We start from the raw sequence: 13953 nt of genomic DNA, 5'->3' as shown, positions 1-13953 counted from the left end.
TTTCACAGAGAAAAAATTTTAAGTATTTCATAGAAATTTAATAATAAAAAAGCACACTTCCATACTTCAATCAAACCTCTTTTGGATGGCATATAATCAAGATTCACTTTTAGACCCAAGCAGTATTGTTGTGATTTCAATTTAACATCTCTTCACTTTTAGGAAATATGCAACTGGGACTCATGCAAAATCAAACTCTCTGTCTGTGAAATTCTTTAGAATTTATCTTGCATGAGAAACTAGGAAATGTTCTATAAATATTCATAAGCTGGCAGATACCCATAGCTGAGATATATTTGAAGTATGAAAATAAAAGCTCATAGAAAAGTTCAACCTGATTCTTGTAAAATTGAGGTAGGAACTTTTCTCAGGGCTCATGCATGATCACTGTGTTTATTTTAAATAGCCCCTTTTATTTTGTATTTTTTATGCTTTATCTAGTATTAATGTAAAATAATTTCATTTATTAGATGTTATTTCTTTTGTTGGGTACTCTGCTATGTTAGTCTTTTGGCTTGGAGGTTATTATAAATAGGAAAATATTTTATACACCCTGTCAATACTTAGCAATACTTTCAAGTTCTTATTTATCACTCTCACTTCTTTATGTGATGTCTGCCAATTTCCTAGTTTCAACTAAACTTCACAATGTTTATTATGAATTTATCAAAATCAAGTCTTCTGCTATTTATCAAAATAAATATGTATTTAACATTGAAATAAAATCACTCAGAAATTGTCTTTATAATTTTTTATAAATATATACATGCCAGGTGATGGATAAATGATCACTTTTGTGAAAAGCATTGAAATATACTGTTATAATTATTATATTTTGAGTATTATGGGATTTCTCAATTCATTCCTACTGACTCAAAGGAAATTTATGCAAATGATACAAAAAAATGTTGAAATTCCCCAAATTAAACTGAGCAGCATAAAGAGATTTCTTATTAAAAAAAATTTGTCTAGAAACTACATCTAACTTAAAACATATGCAAACTACCACATATTGTCATTTTAGTTATATAAAATATAAGCTATTTATGTGTCAAAGCTATTCTGAAAATAATATTACCTTTGGTTTTCTTATTTACAATTATCACAATCTCAAAATTATCTTAAAACTTACATTAATAAAAGAGTTAGAATTTTGTTGCACAAGAAATAATTTTCCCTGGTAGTAAATTTTTGAAATCAATATGCATATGTCATGTTAATAAAGCAATTTAGTAGTGGAATGTTTGAAAAATGAGACTATTACTTTTGCCTCACTAAACTTCTAGGAAAAGAGACCATGTCTGTATTAAACGGGTTGAAATGAATCAGATCAAGCCTTTGGCTATTTTTCATGACTGTACATCTTAATACAACCCAGAAGCATCAGATCAATTTTACAAATTTTCTTAAGATTGTTTCTAGTGTATCAGACCACTTAAATATGTTCTTCTATATTCAATCTAGTCACTATATATACTTAGCCATAATCTTGTATTCCAAGCTAATTTTTAATGGAGGAAAATTTTTCATACAGAACTCAAGTTTTGATAAATATGTATGTACAATATAGCTGTGTAAAAACCCTCCCTAACAAGACGTAGATGATTTGCATCACCCTGAAAATGTTCTTATGTATTTCAGCCAAACTCAAGCCCAACAATTAATACTCTTCTGAGTTCTATCACCATAGATTAATTCTGTCAGTTTTTGGACTTCATATAAATGAAATCATATAATAGCTGCTCTTTTCTTTCTGCTTATTCTCACTCAATAAAAATGTTTTCAAACACAAGAAGTTGTAACATGTACTGGCCGTTTATTCCTTTATGTTTGTAAAATAGTGAAGAATTAAACTCTGGTGCAACAATGCATCTTCTCTAGAAACTCTGTACATCACCCTTCCCCAATCACCTCCTTACTTGGTGAATGTCTAATTTCATTATTGCTTTACTTCAGTTTATGAATGTATTATATTATTTTGCACCTGAAGTGTGAATCCTCTTTTGTCCGATCTTTTTCCCTGAAGATATTATCTATTTACTGTCCCATTTCTTAAAAGAATAACCTAGATTCATGTCTTATAATTCTTCTGGGAGCATTCATGCCTCAATCCTTCTGAAATATTGCTTCTACCCAACTTCTCTATTTAAATTATCTTTCATATCACTAATGATCAAGTATTCACAAATAAAATGTCCTCACTTTGGCTTTTACTTGCATAACTACATTGAATTATATGACAGAACTGACAGCATGATTTATCTTTTATATGTCCATAATGTATCCCCAAGGGCTACAAAAAGGACAGGGAGAGAAGGAACAGAGGGATAACTCTCTGGCACCTATGGGACAAATAACAAGAAAAAGAAAGTCTTCCGCTTGTCTCAAAGTTTGGTGTTCTTATGAACTTATCCTCAGAACTCTTATTTATTTTATTCCTTTTATCCTCTGAATGTGTATCTTTTATGTATTAACCATGGGAAGAATCTTAAGACAGGTTGCTGCTAAACACCAAATTTCTGTGTGCATCCTTATAAACCCTTCTCCACTACACTGTACCAATCAGGAGGCTGAACTATTTGATCTATATTAATGAACTCTTTTATCCTACAGTTTATGGTAAGGTTTGGTCAATGAGGATCACCAACAGAATGTCAAGGAATGGAGGAAGGTAAAGTTTAATTATGTTCTCTACCGTCTTTCCTCCAGAGGGAATTGCCAAGGTTAGCAGCATCCCTAGCCTGAATGTCATAATTTTTATCTGCTGGTGCTTTTTTACCCAGTTGTTTTACTCTGAATACCAGGAGCAATTTCCTCTTCTTTAGAGCTAGGGGCATGAGTAGATTCCAGCTATTACTATTCCTGGAGTTAGCATCTCTTCCAGTTTCCATAAACACTTTATTAAACTCTTCTCAAATTACCCAGTTGAAGTATGCCATCTGTTTCCTCTCAGGGCACTAACAGAAATATCCAAGAAGTTTAATTTTCAGTAGTGCTTTTGGGTTGTTTTCATTTCTGTATCTACCTCTGAATGATAAGGAAATTCGCACTTCTCTTTATCATATCCCTGGATCATTAAATGGCTCCTAATCACCTGAGCACCTTGACGTAAGCAGTAGAACTGAGCCAATGGTAGAAAATGCCCTCTTTTCCCATCTTGATCTCCATTTACATTCATTTCACTGTTCTCATACTCACCTGTCTCTAACATTTCTGAATCACACCTTTGTATGTTTTTGCTTTTGACCACATATAAACATTTCTGTGTTTAAGAAAAGACAATTTCTCCCTTGCCCAGCTGCTTGGAATTCCACTGATAGTTCTAGCTTTGCCCTCTCATCTCTACACAAATAAAAGGGTTTAGTTAGGCTTAATAATCCGTCCTCTTTTCTCACCATATACACTCTCCCTTTGGGATTATATTCACTTATACAAATATAACAATCATTTCTTTGCATAACAATAACTTTCAAGTGTATGGGACATGTTTAACTTTCTTTGGATTCTTTCTCTAAGCTTCAATGTCCTCCTCTATCTATATAACACTCTCATTACACAAATAATAAATTAATTCACGTAAAGAATATAGTTATGACTCTTGTAGAAAACTAGCATTTAATTCATGGTAGCTAGCAATAGTAGTATTCACAATGATCATTCAATGAGTATCTGAATTCCAGACTCAAAACTGAATCCATTGTCTTCTTCTGCAAACTTACCCTTCCTGGGTAGCAAACACTGAATAAATTGGGATGCTAATCAAGCAAAAGTAACGATCTTTGACTTTGATTTCACTGAAGCCAAAATATAGCTGGCTGAATCTCCACACTCTTCTTTACAAAGATCTTTAGAACTTCTGTATGAATGAAACAGATATGATGTCTCCCTCCCATCTGGTGGGTTGGCAGATAATCTGCCTTAACCTTCAGAAAGAATTACACACATTTGGATGAACCAGTTCACAAGCTAACAAACTCTTGGGTAGACCAAGTCACAAAGAATGGGGCTATCTTCAAGGTCCATCTCCAAAAGTATCCTTGTTACATGGTGGACCAGGGTTTTAGATCTTGGCTTATCAAGCCAGAGACCCTTAGGGGAATAGATGATATTTGTTAAATTATTCTGATGTAAAGAGGAAAACTTGGATTTTCCTAGGAATGATTTAGTTACAGGAAGACTATAGCCCATCTCTTTGCTCTCTTTAGTAAGCAATGATCTAGAAATATGTGACAAGCAGGTTCAATGGAAACTTGGAAATCACAGGAGAGTTTTAAAATATTTGCATTCAGAGGGAGGACAAGGTGGACCTGGTGACACCAGAGCATTTTTCTAATAGTTCAAGCGGCAGGCTATAATTTATAATTATGCTAATTGTTTCACAATTTTCACCTTTATGAAAGTCCTTCTACCTAGAATTTCCTTCTTCTCCAGTTAATATTTTTCCTGTCTTTTGAAACTAGATCAATCACTATCCTCCTCTAATAAGCCATTAATGATGTCCACAAATAGAACAGATCTTCATAAATTCACATAACACTTTGTACTTGTATTATAGAGTGTTTCACAATCTACTTGTACTTATGGCTCAATGAAATGGTTCCTTGTTTAGAATCTGTCTCCTCTCTCTTATCTGTGTGCCTTCTGAAATCACATTAGGTTCCATTAATCCAGAAACCATTAAAATGTCAAATGCAGACACTCAGAAGAAACTTGTTGAAATAAAGTGCACTTTTTATCTAATAAGTAGTTATTTAGAGAGTGATTCTAGCTTATGATAAAAAGTTTTTGTCTTTTTCATTTATCTGTATGTTATTCAGCATAACCCTTTCTAAACACAATTTTAAGAACAGAGATTACTGCATCACTGTCCTAGCAATATTCCTTATATATCTGATCATAAGGCAATGCTTCTGGATAAGGCTAATGTAAATCTACATAAGAAACGTGGCCACCTCTGATTCATTAAAGACACACACCCACCTATGTTCCTTCAAATTGCAGTCCACAGAAACTAAAACAAAGTTCTCACAAACTTAAGTGAATAATATTTTTTTGAAATTATTCATATAATTCTTACCAGATTCAACTGTCAGGATGATCTTCAAACAGAAACCCTTCACCTTTCATGTATTGTGAGCTAGTTTATTTTATATGATGCATAACTTTGCTCTGTATTTTTTAAACATTATATGTGTATTTCTCATGTTGGAATAACATTTTCAGTGCTTCAATAGTTTTTGGTCTTAACTATCATCAAATCTGCAATATCATTCAACCTAGTAAACAGTCATGCTCCACGAATTTTCTAACTCTTCAAGTTTTTACACTAATAATTCGCACTTTGAAAATACACACAGATTTTATTTTTTTAGTTTCTTCTCTTGTCAAGTCATTGATCTCAGAGGATGGTATGTTTATTACTTGAGTTGCAATTCAGTAGGGCTCTTCACAAATGGAAAATTAATAACTTGAAGAGACCAATGAAAAGCATGCCCTGCTTTCTTTTACATATCTTGGGAGAATAATGTAGTTTCTTTATGGTTAACTTAATCAAAATCAAGGCATTTAATTTTTAGGAAGAACAATAAAATATTCTAACTTTGTTTCCAATAACTTAAATGTGTCAAGTCATGGAGTTTGGTAGAAACTCTAAACTGGAAACAAGTGAACTATGGATGAAAAAAGACTGCTTACATTTGCTAATAAATGATTGCTACAAATAGTGAATGTTTTATATTTTTTCCAGAATCATTAAAGCACATCAGTAGCCTTTTCTAGTAAGGATTATTGCAACTTCTTTCAACATGTTTACTGTGCATAAATGTGTGTACTATAATTTTAAAAGATTATAATGTAGAAAATACTGAATCGTATCAATAATGATTTAATAAACATATTGGGCTGTATCAAATTCCTGTTTAACTCTAAGCTAAAACCTCCATGTTTCTCTAAGAGCTTGGAATTCTAAAGTAATTTTTAAAAGTAGCCATTCCATATTCAATGAAAAGATTTAAAAAGCAATCAAATGACTATAGTCTTAATTCTTTTAATTAATTAAGTTTTAGCATACAACTAAAGGTATGCTCTAACCAGGCAGGGATTCAGCAAAATTATATTGAGCTTCTACTATGTGCCAGATACTAGGAATGGGATAGTGAACTAACAACTTGTGTTGTTTATATTCTAATGTGAGAGACTGACATTAAACAAGTATCAGGTGCACAATAGTGTACAGCTTGAGAGTTTAAATAGCCATTAATATTAGCCTTGCAACTCTTAGAAGCACATGGATAAAAATATCATTGTTTTTTAAGTCTGACTTCTCTACGAAATCTAGATTCATATCAAGCTGCCTAATCCAATCTCCCTTTAAATATCAGAAAGGCTTTTCTTACTGGGTACATCTAAAACTAAATTCTGTATTCTCCCCTAATCTGCCTTGCCCACCTCTCTTTTATCTCTGCTGATGTACTGGATGCTGCGCTTGCTGTCAAGATCCCTCATCAGCACTGATGCACTCAGTCTCCCAGGTGCCAGGAGCGTTGGCTGCTAAGAGATCACAGCTGAGTTCTTCTCCCAGAATTTCCTGATGCAAATAGATGGGGGGTTCATGTGGCAAGATCATGCCCCATTTCCAGTGGTAGTTTACATCCAATGAATACTCAATGCAGGGATACAAAGGCCCAACACTCTTTCCTGAACTTTGAACAACTTAGAGAGTCCATCTTAGCTTTACAATTACTAGTAGCACCAGCTAAGGCCTCTGTTGTACGTGAATCGTATTTCAATGTCTCTCTCTGCTTTTTTTTGCTTCCCTTATTTCTTACAGTAGTTCATCTCCTGCAATAAGCCACCTGGGTGAGATCTCCATTTCCGATTCTGCTTACTGGAGATTTTGACTCAAGACCACTAAGTGTGGTCTTAGGAAGCAGACTCTAAAATGGGATTTTGGAGCTGAATCACCAACTGACTGGCATAAAAACATTATCGCTGGTGGTGGATGGAATACTGACAGATCCTGGCAAACCCCAGTGGTGCCACTGTTATACACCTCACAGATGTAGAATAGTCTTAGTAAAAGAGAATGCAGTCTTGTATACAATACATCAGGAATCTGAGAGCTTAGAGAAAATACCAATTACACAGGACAATGAATGCACTGAAGGAAAACAATGAAGGGCTAATCAACCAGTAATTTAAGGTGAACTATAAAAACTAGAGGACGTTCTTATCAGTATATAAAGAGATCCTCTTCTGGAGTTAAAGAACAGATGGAGTTGAGGCCAAGGCACAAAATATCATTATAAAGGTAGCACAGTTTCAGGGAAGGGTTAATTCTCCATTCAAGCCCTAATTGGGAAGGAAGGGAATCTAAGACTTAAAATGTATATATATGGCTTAAGGCACCTGAAAATCTTACAAATGTGACCCAATTTCCAACTCTTGTTTAACAATAATCCAGAGGTCTCTTCCTTGCAAGACAATACACCACACTCCTGAGGATATACCCCTTCCTTCCTTCTTGGTCACTAGACCAATAACTACAGTTAAGTCACAACATTCCCAGAGAGTGTTGAGATTCCCATGCTGAAAGAGTTATGCCCAGAAGAACAGGAGTGAAGGACCCAGACAGCATGCTCAGATAACAGCAGCTTTCCACGTATTTAAAGAAATGAACTGTGAAAATGACGGATCAGATCTAGGGGAAAAGGACAGGAAGTTAACGAGGAGAGTTTATCAATATAAGAGCACTCTTTCATGACACAGTGTTTAACTCTGAGGTGAAGAACTCAGAAAAATAAAGTTAATATTGCTGCTGCAAAGTTTAGGCTTGGAAGCTGGAAGCTTGCTGAAAAGGATGTTCCACTTCAAATGAGGTAGAAATGCCAGAATAGCTGTGGCAGATGGTAGAGACAAGGATCCAAAGCCACAGAGAAGTGTGCATGCTTGAGTGTTACATTATGTAACACAAGCCAATTTCAGCCAATTATCTTCTGTGAGACGCCCTAGAATGTACTATTTTCCTAAGCAATAAGGCTCTCCCCTGTAGACAGCGGCATCTCTGAAGGAGATGCTGTTAGTGAACTAGGCTCACTGATAGCAGTGGTGTAACAGAATCTTGAACTGTTATGCCAAGTAGTAACACTTAGCCTTCAAAGAAAGACAGGCACAATGATGATAAAGAGTGGAAAAGTTTGAAGGCAGCAGGCAGGCCTAACTTCCTAACTATGGAGACAGAGTGTAGGGTAAGATAGATGGGTAGCCAACAATGTACCACTACAGCAATATAACAGAAAGAAATCAGAGATGAATAATTAGGATTTTAAAGGAAGCTGACCCAATGAAAAGTCAGTGGAACTATCAAAGTCCCTTTAATTCACCAGTCCTCCTACTATAAAAAGGAGATGAATATTGGCAGACACCAATGGACTACTGTAGTCTTTACCATTTAGTAACCCATGTGAAATCTGCTAGAAAAAAAAAATGAACAAGGATTCAGATACATAGTATGGGGTCAATAATTTGGCAAGTACTTTCTTTTTCACCCCTCAAGAAAGAGAATCAGAAGCAGTTCATGATCACATGGGATGAAAAATACAGTATACATATACAATCTTTCTCCAGGCTAAGTTAACCCTTCTGCCATCTGTCATAATATAGTTCAAAGAGACCTCAACCACCTGGACATTCCATAGGATATTACACTGGCCCAATATCCATTTTATCACTGACACAATGTTGACTGGATCTAATGAAGAAGGAAATGGCAAACAATTGGAAGCTTGAGTAAAACACATGTACTCCAGTGGAAGGGAGATAAAACACTATTACCTTTCAAGGACCTGCTGTACCCATGGGGTACTAGGTAATTTTGTGATCCTCTGGATGCTGGGACATCATCTCCAACTTCAAGGGTCTATCATTGCATCTCACAAATGCTAGTCCTTAAGGAGGAGGCACAAGCCCAACAGGCTTCTTTGGGTTCTGAAAGCAGCCTATTCATGCTTGATGATAGTCCTCCAACCATATACTGAATGACAAGAAAAGCTCTTCTGTAAAAATTAATAAACAAAAACCTCAATTAAATAGAGTGAGGAGACCAAAAGGGATTAATCTCATATCTTGTAAGAATAGAGCCCAACAGAAGAAAGATTCCTCTTCTTTCCTGTCAAGGACTCAGCCAATGAAAAGTAATGGACTCTGTTTATTGTGGCCCTCCCAACTTCTTTTTCCCTCTCTATAAAAGCTTTCTCCTTCCCTTGTATGGAGGGGCTTGCACCTGGCTCACATGATTGTAGACCTTGGATTGCAAATGTTGCTGATCCCAAATAAACTCATCTTTGATGGAGAAATACCTGGCAGTCTATGTGTTTCAGGTCAATAGTTCCACAGCATGAAAGAATTCTGCTTCAGGCCCAGGCCATGGTATAAGAAATCCTGTCACTTGGGTCATATGACTTGGTAGGAATTATGGCACTTCTGATGGAAAGAGGTGCTGTTTGGAATTTATGGCAAGCTCCAATAGGAAAATCAATCACAGCTTAAGTAAAAATCTAAGTTCTTACAATGGCTTATGAGGTTTTACATTATCTGTCCTCTGTCCTCTCTCTGACATCATCTTCTATTATTCCCTTAACACTGTTCATTCCAGTCACACTTCCCTCTGTGATGCTCCAGGAATGCTCCCAAAACAGGGCGTCTGCTAATTTCCCTGCTGCCTGGAATGCTCTTCTCCCAGATGTCTGCATGACTAATACCCTCACTTCCTTTAAATATTTGCTCCAAGTCACCTTGTTAATAAGGTCCATCTTGTATTGCAACCTTCACTCTTGCTCCAAAATTCCTCACATCCAATACTCCCAATCTCTATTATCCTTCCTTGCTTTTCCTTTTTTTTTTTTTTTTTTTTTACATAGCACAAGTTCTTACATCCTTAATATTTTACCTATTTTTAGGTATTTTTTTTTTACCTGTTTTTGTCTCTCTTCACTGCTGGGATATAAGGCAAAGATTTTTATTTTGTTCACTGATGATGTCCCAAGTGCCTAGAACAATTCTTGGCATAGGATAGGTGCTTAATAAATTTTACATAATTAATCGGGAGAAGAGAATAATCAGCAATTTGATTACAATAGCCTTCGCAAGGCTAGTCTTTTACTTCAGGAAAGTATTGAAGGCTGGAATGAAAAACAGTACATACATCTGAATAACTCCTAAGAGCATCTGTTAACCAGAGAGGAGATAAACAATTCAAACCTGTGAGGAGAAACTGATACAGTTGGTAAAACAATGATATGCTAAATTAGTCGATCCTCTGAAACCTCATTAACGTATACAGAGTTTCTTCTCTATGTACAGCACAACATAAACATTATTGTTCAAGTGATGACTTGAGATTCATAGAGGAAATGCTGCTAAAATAAATTCCATGTGTACACTTTAAAAGTTTGGGGAAGATAATGCATCTATTCATTACTATTCATTTTGTATAACTGAAAACAGTTTGAAGGGTAAAAAATATATAAATGGTTAATTTCTCAGTTATTTAGAAAATTCTGTGTAGATTAGCACCGTGGCCAGTGATTCTAAATTTAAAAAAAGAGATGCACAATGTCACACTGCAAAATCTCAAATATCAGTGTGTAGTTTTTCCAGACTGTGGATTCTGTACCATGTGTTTGAAATCACAGAGCAACTGCTCTGCACTACACAGAACATTTCTGACTGTCAGATTCTGTCTCCATCTCTAAACTCTGCCTATCCAGGTGCTCCCACATGTGTAGGTTACCACCTGCAGATCCTGGAATTGGCAACTATCTAAAACTAATTCAGACCCAGCTGAATCCATAGGAGATATTTCCATCCTGAGGCAATAACTTAAAAAAATCATGAGTTAGTCCTACAGGGGGCCTTAGATACGATCTAATCCTATGGCCATAAGCAGAGCCCTAAGTGGGCAGCTCTCAGTACCTAATGAGTAGCATAGAGTGTTGACTTAGAAGGCTGAACTTTTCTAGTTTCCTTTAAACAGAACATCTCTGTTTTATTTCTATTTCCTGAGGTTCCACTTGAGATTTTTTTTTTTCAGAGTTTGAAAGATTTTTTTTTAATTAAAAACACTACCAAATTTTATTCTTTACAGATAAAGAACCAAACTTCCAGAGAGTGGAAAGAGCCCCATGACTCAGGCACAAATGTTCTTTTGTTTAATTCATGCATGAAACCATTTTTTATACCATAGTCTAAGTATTGGAAAGGTTCTGTAAATTTCCTGAGGTTAATGATACCGAGCCAATGTAAGTGGTGGGAAAGTCTTTGGAATTCAAAGTTTAAAAAATGTAAAATCAAGGAAGTTTCAGGTTGTAAAAAACAAAACTGAGAGTCACAGGAGTAGGACAATGCCTTGGGGGTCAATAAAAGCAGAGCTATGAAGATATATGCGCTACTCTAAAATCTCCATCTCCAGTTCTTAAATTTCCTTTGAACTCCAACTGTCCCCTTGACCTCACCATTGAAAATGTAAGACAATTCTTAAACTTTAATGCACCTTCCTCAAGAAAACCCTTATTTATCTCCTTCAGATTCTACCCCTTCAGTCTTTCCCAGCTTTGTAATTAAAACTACAGACTCAGAAGTTTAAGCCAAATATCTTGGTTTCTCTCTTTTCTTAGTCCCCTCATTGAACAATGAGCAAATCCTCTCAATACATATCACCAATATCTTTATTTTCTCATTTTTACTAACCTAAGTCTAGTTCATATGACCACTTTCCTGCAACTGAATGTTGCAAAAGCCATTTACTAGCTATCACTGCTATTATTTTGCCACTTACTCTGTCACAATTATTGACACAGTAACCAGAGAAATCTGCTCGGGGAACCCAAAGGGACCATTCAGTTATTCTCCATTATCTCACTTTATTCTAATTTTCATGACTGTACTCATCATTATTTGGTATTTGTTGGTATTTATGTATATGTTTATTAAATGTTTGCCTGCTTGTTGTACTTAATGAAATGAAGAATTCAAGGGCCGTATCTGTCTCATTCTCACTCACATCTAGAATATGGCCAAGACCATGGTAGTTGCTCAATAAAAATTTGTTGAATAAATGAATAACAAAAACTATCAGGTTATATGACAGTATATCCACGGCTTAATGTTTTTAAGCTCCTATTTTCTAATTCTTTTATAACCATGTTGAGTCTCTTAACATGACCAAGTATACCAATCACAATTTGAAATGTGCCAGGTTCAAAACACTGCCATATAATCACTTGTTTTCAGCCCTGCAGTGGCTGATTATACAGATAGTGATAATTACTGCTGTTTTTTGTTTTGTTTTGTTTTAACAGAAAAGGAATCTCTCCCAGTTACTGTCTTATCCATTCTTAAGTTTCCATTTTTGGAAGGGGCAATACATGGTGTAAATACCATTAATACCATTTACATTTGCTTTAAGAGCCCACATCTTTTGGTAGTACTTTGGTTACTTTGTAAATTATATTTTACATAGTAGTAAGTTTATTTTATTTGAACAGCACATCTAATGATGTCATGAAGAGTCATTGCCAATATTTGTACTTGGAACCTAAGCCATTGCCATTTGGGGAATACGTCTAGAGTTAAGGGAGAAAAGCTAAGATTAAAAATAAATTTTGTTTATGACTTGGAAAAATTAAATCTGCTACATTTTATAGATTGTTTCATCAGTTGACCACACTATTTCCAGCAATTAAATCACCTCCTCAAGTTCTCACAGCTATCAAGTGACTTACCTGGAACTGGAAATAAGAACCTCAAAGTCCATGGCTTCATTATATTGGATTATGTGCTTGATGCATATATTTATTCATGCAAGTAATTTAATGATCATCCGCTATATTTCAGGCAAAGTACCTAATAGTACAGAATACTTCAGAAATATTGAAATTAACACAGTAGTCTATAGTTATATAATAGCTTAAGAAAAATATATTTCAAAGTTTGTTACTGGTCAACCTATTTGATCGCATGCTGACTCCCTATATTTTGCATCTCACTTGTTTGGAAAAATTTCTTCTTTCCTGACTACCATCTCAATCTTACTTTACTCCTTGACTCAGTGACTGCTTGCCAGACAATTGCTCCATTTATGAAGATATCTCATTATATTCTTTATATATATTATTGCATTTAATAGTCATATAAAACCAATAAATTAGCTATTATGAATCCCATTTTTTTAGGTGATGAAACTGAGGTTTATGTACTCTAGCTAGTAAGAAGTTGAGCTTAGTTTGGATCCCCTATCTATACAGCTTACGCCTCCACGCATTCCATTATGCCATTCTATCTTCTGATTATTTCCCCCTTGATCTCCAGTACTTGAATGTTTCCTGATTTTTAACTTCATCCATATTTTTTTTTCTCTAGAATCTATACAAGGATTTTTTTTTGTCTCTAGATTTGCACTGTCATTTTCATTTCAGGTTTTTAAATTTAATTCCCTGACCAGGAATTGTTTTCCAGGCCGTATCTTTAACATTACTCCCACAACTAAAGCCTGTGACCAAGTGCTGTCAACACCAGTTACTCACAAGACATTTTGACAAATATCCACAAGATATGTTGAATATACTTATATGAAATATGATTTTAGTATTAACATACACAAAAATAATTATAAAGGTGAATGACCTATTAAAACACATTTAGTTACTTTAATAATACACACGAATGACTTTGATTCCACTGACAATAATAAAGATGAAGGACCAACACAAAGATTTTCATTTCTGATCTAAGGCAACCCACTGTTAACCATTATCATTGATATTATAGTTGTGATCAAAAACATTGAAAGCATTATTGATATTCTTTTCTGTTACAGACTTGTCAGACTGCACCTGGTGAATCTAGACACTTTAAGATCAGTAAGGTAGCTAGCCTATCTCTAATTTGGTCCTTATC

The 13953-nt window shown here is 35.0% G+C and overlaps 1 long non-coding RNA gene across 1 annotated transcript; it reads left to right on the top strand.

Moving 5' to 3' along the window:
- The first annotated feature begins 2312 nt into the window (after window positions 1–2312).
- On the top strand, window positions 2313–12922 carry LOC116667756. Its single transcript, XR_004324785.1, has 3 exons — window positions 2313–2396; window positions 7934–7939; window positions 12913–12922. It is a non-coding gene; the product is annotated as an uncharacterized LOC116667756 (long non-coding RNA).
- The last annotated feature ends 1031 nt before the right edge of the window (window positions 12923–13953 follow it).

This window comes from Camelus ferus, chromosome 12 (assembly GCF_009834535.1).
Source record: "Camelus ferus isolate YT-003-E chromosome 12, BCGSAC_Cfer_1.0, whole genome shotgun sequence".
In the NCBI taxonomy this organism is placed as follows: domain Eukaryota; kingdom Metazoa; phylum Chordata; class Mammalia; order Artiodactyla; family Camelidae; genus Camelus; species Camelus ferus.
This window is presented reverse-complemented; position numbering and strand designations above follow the sequence as displayed.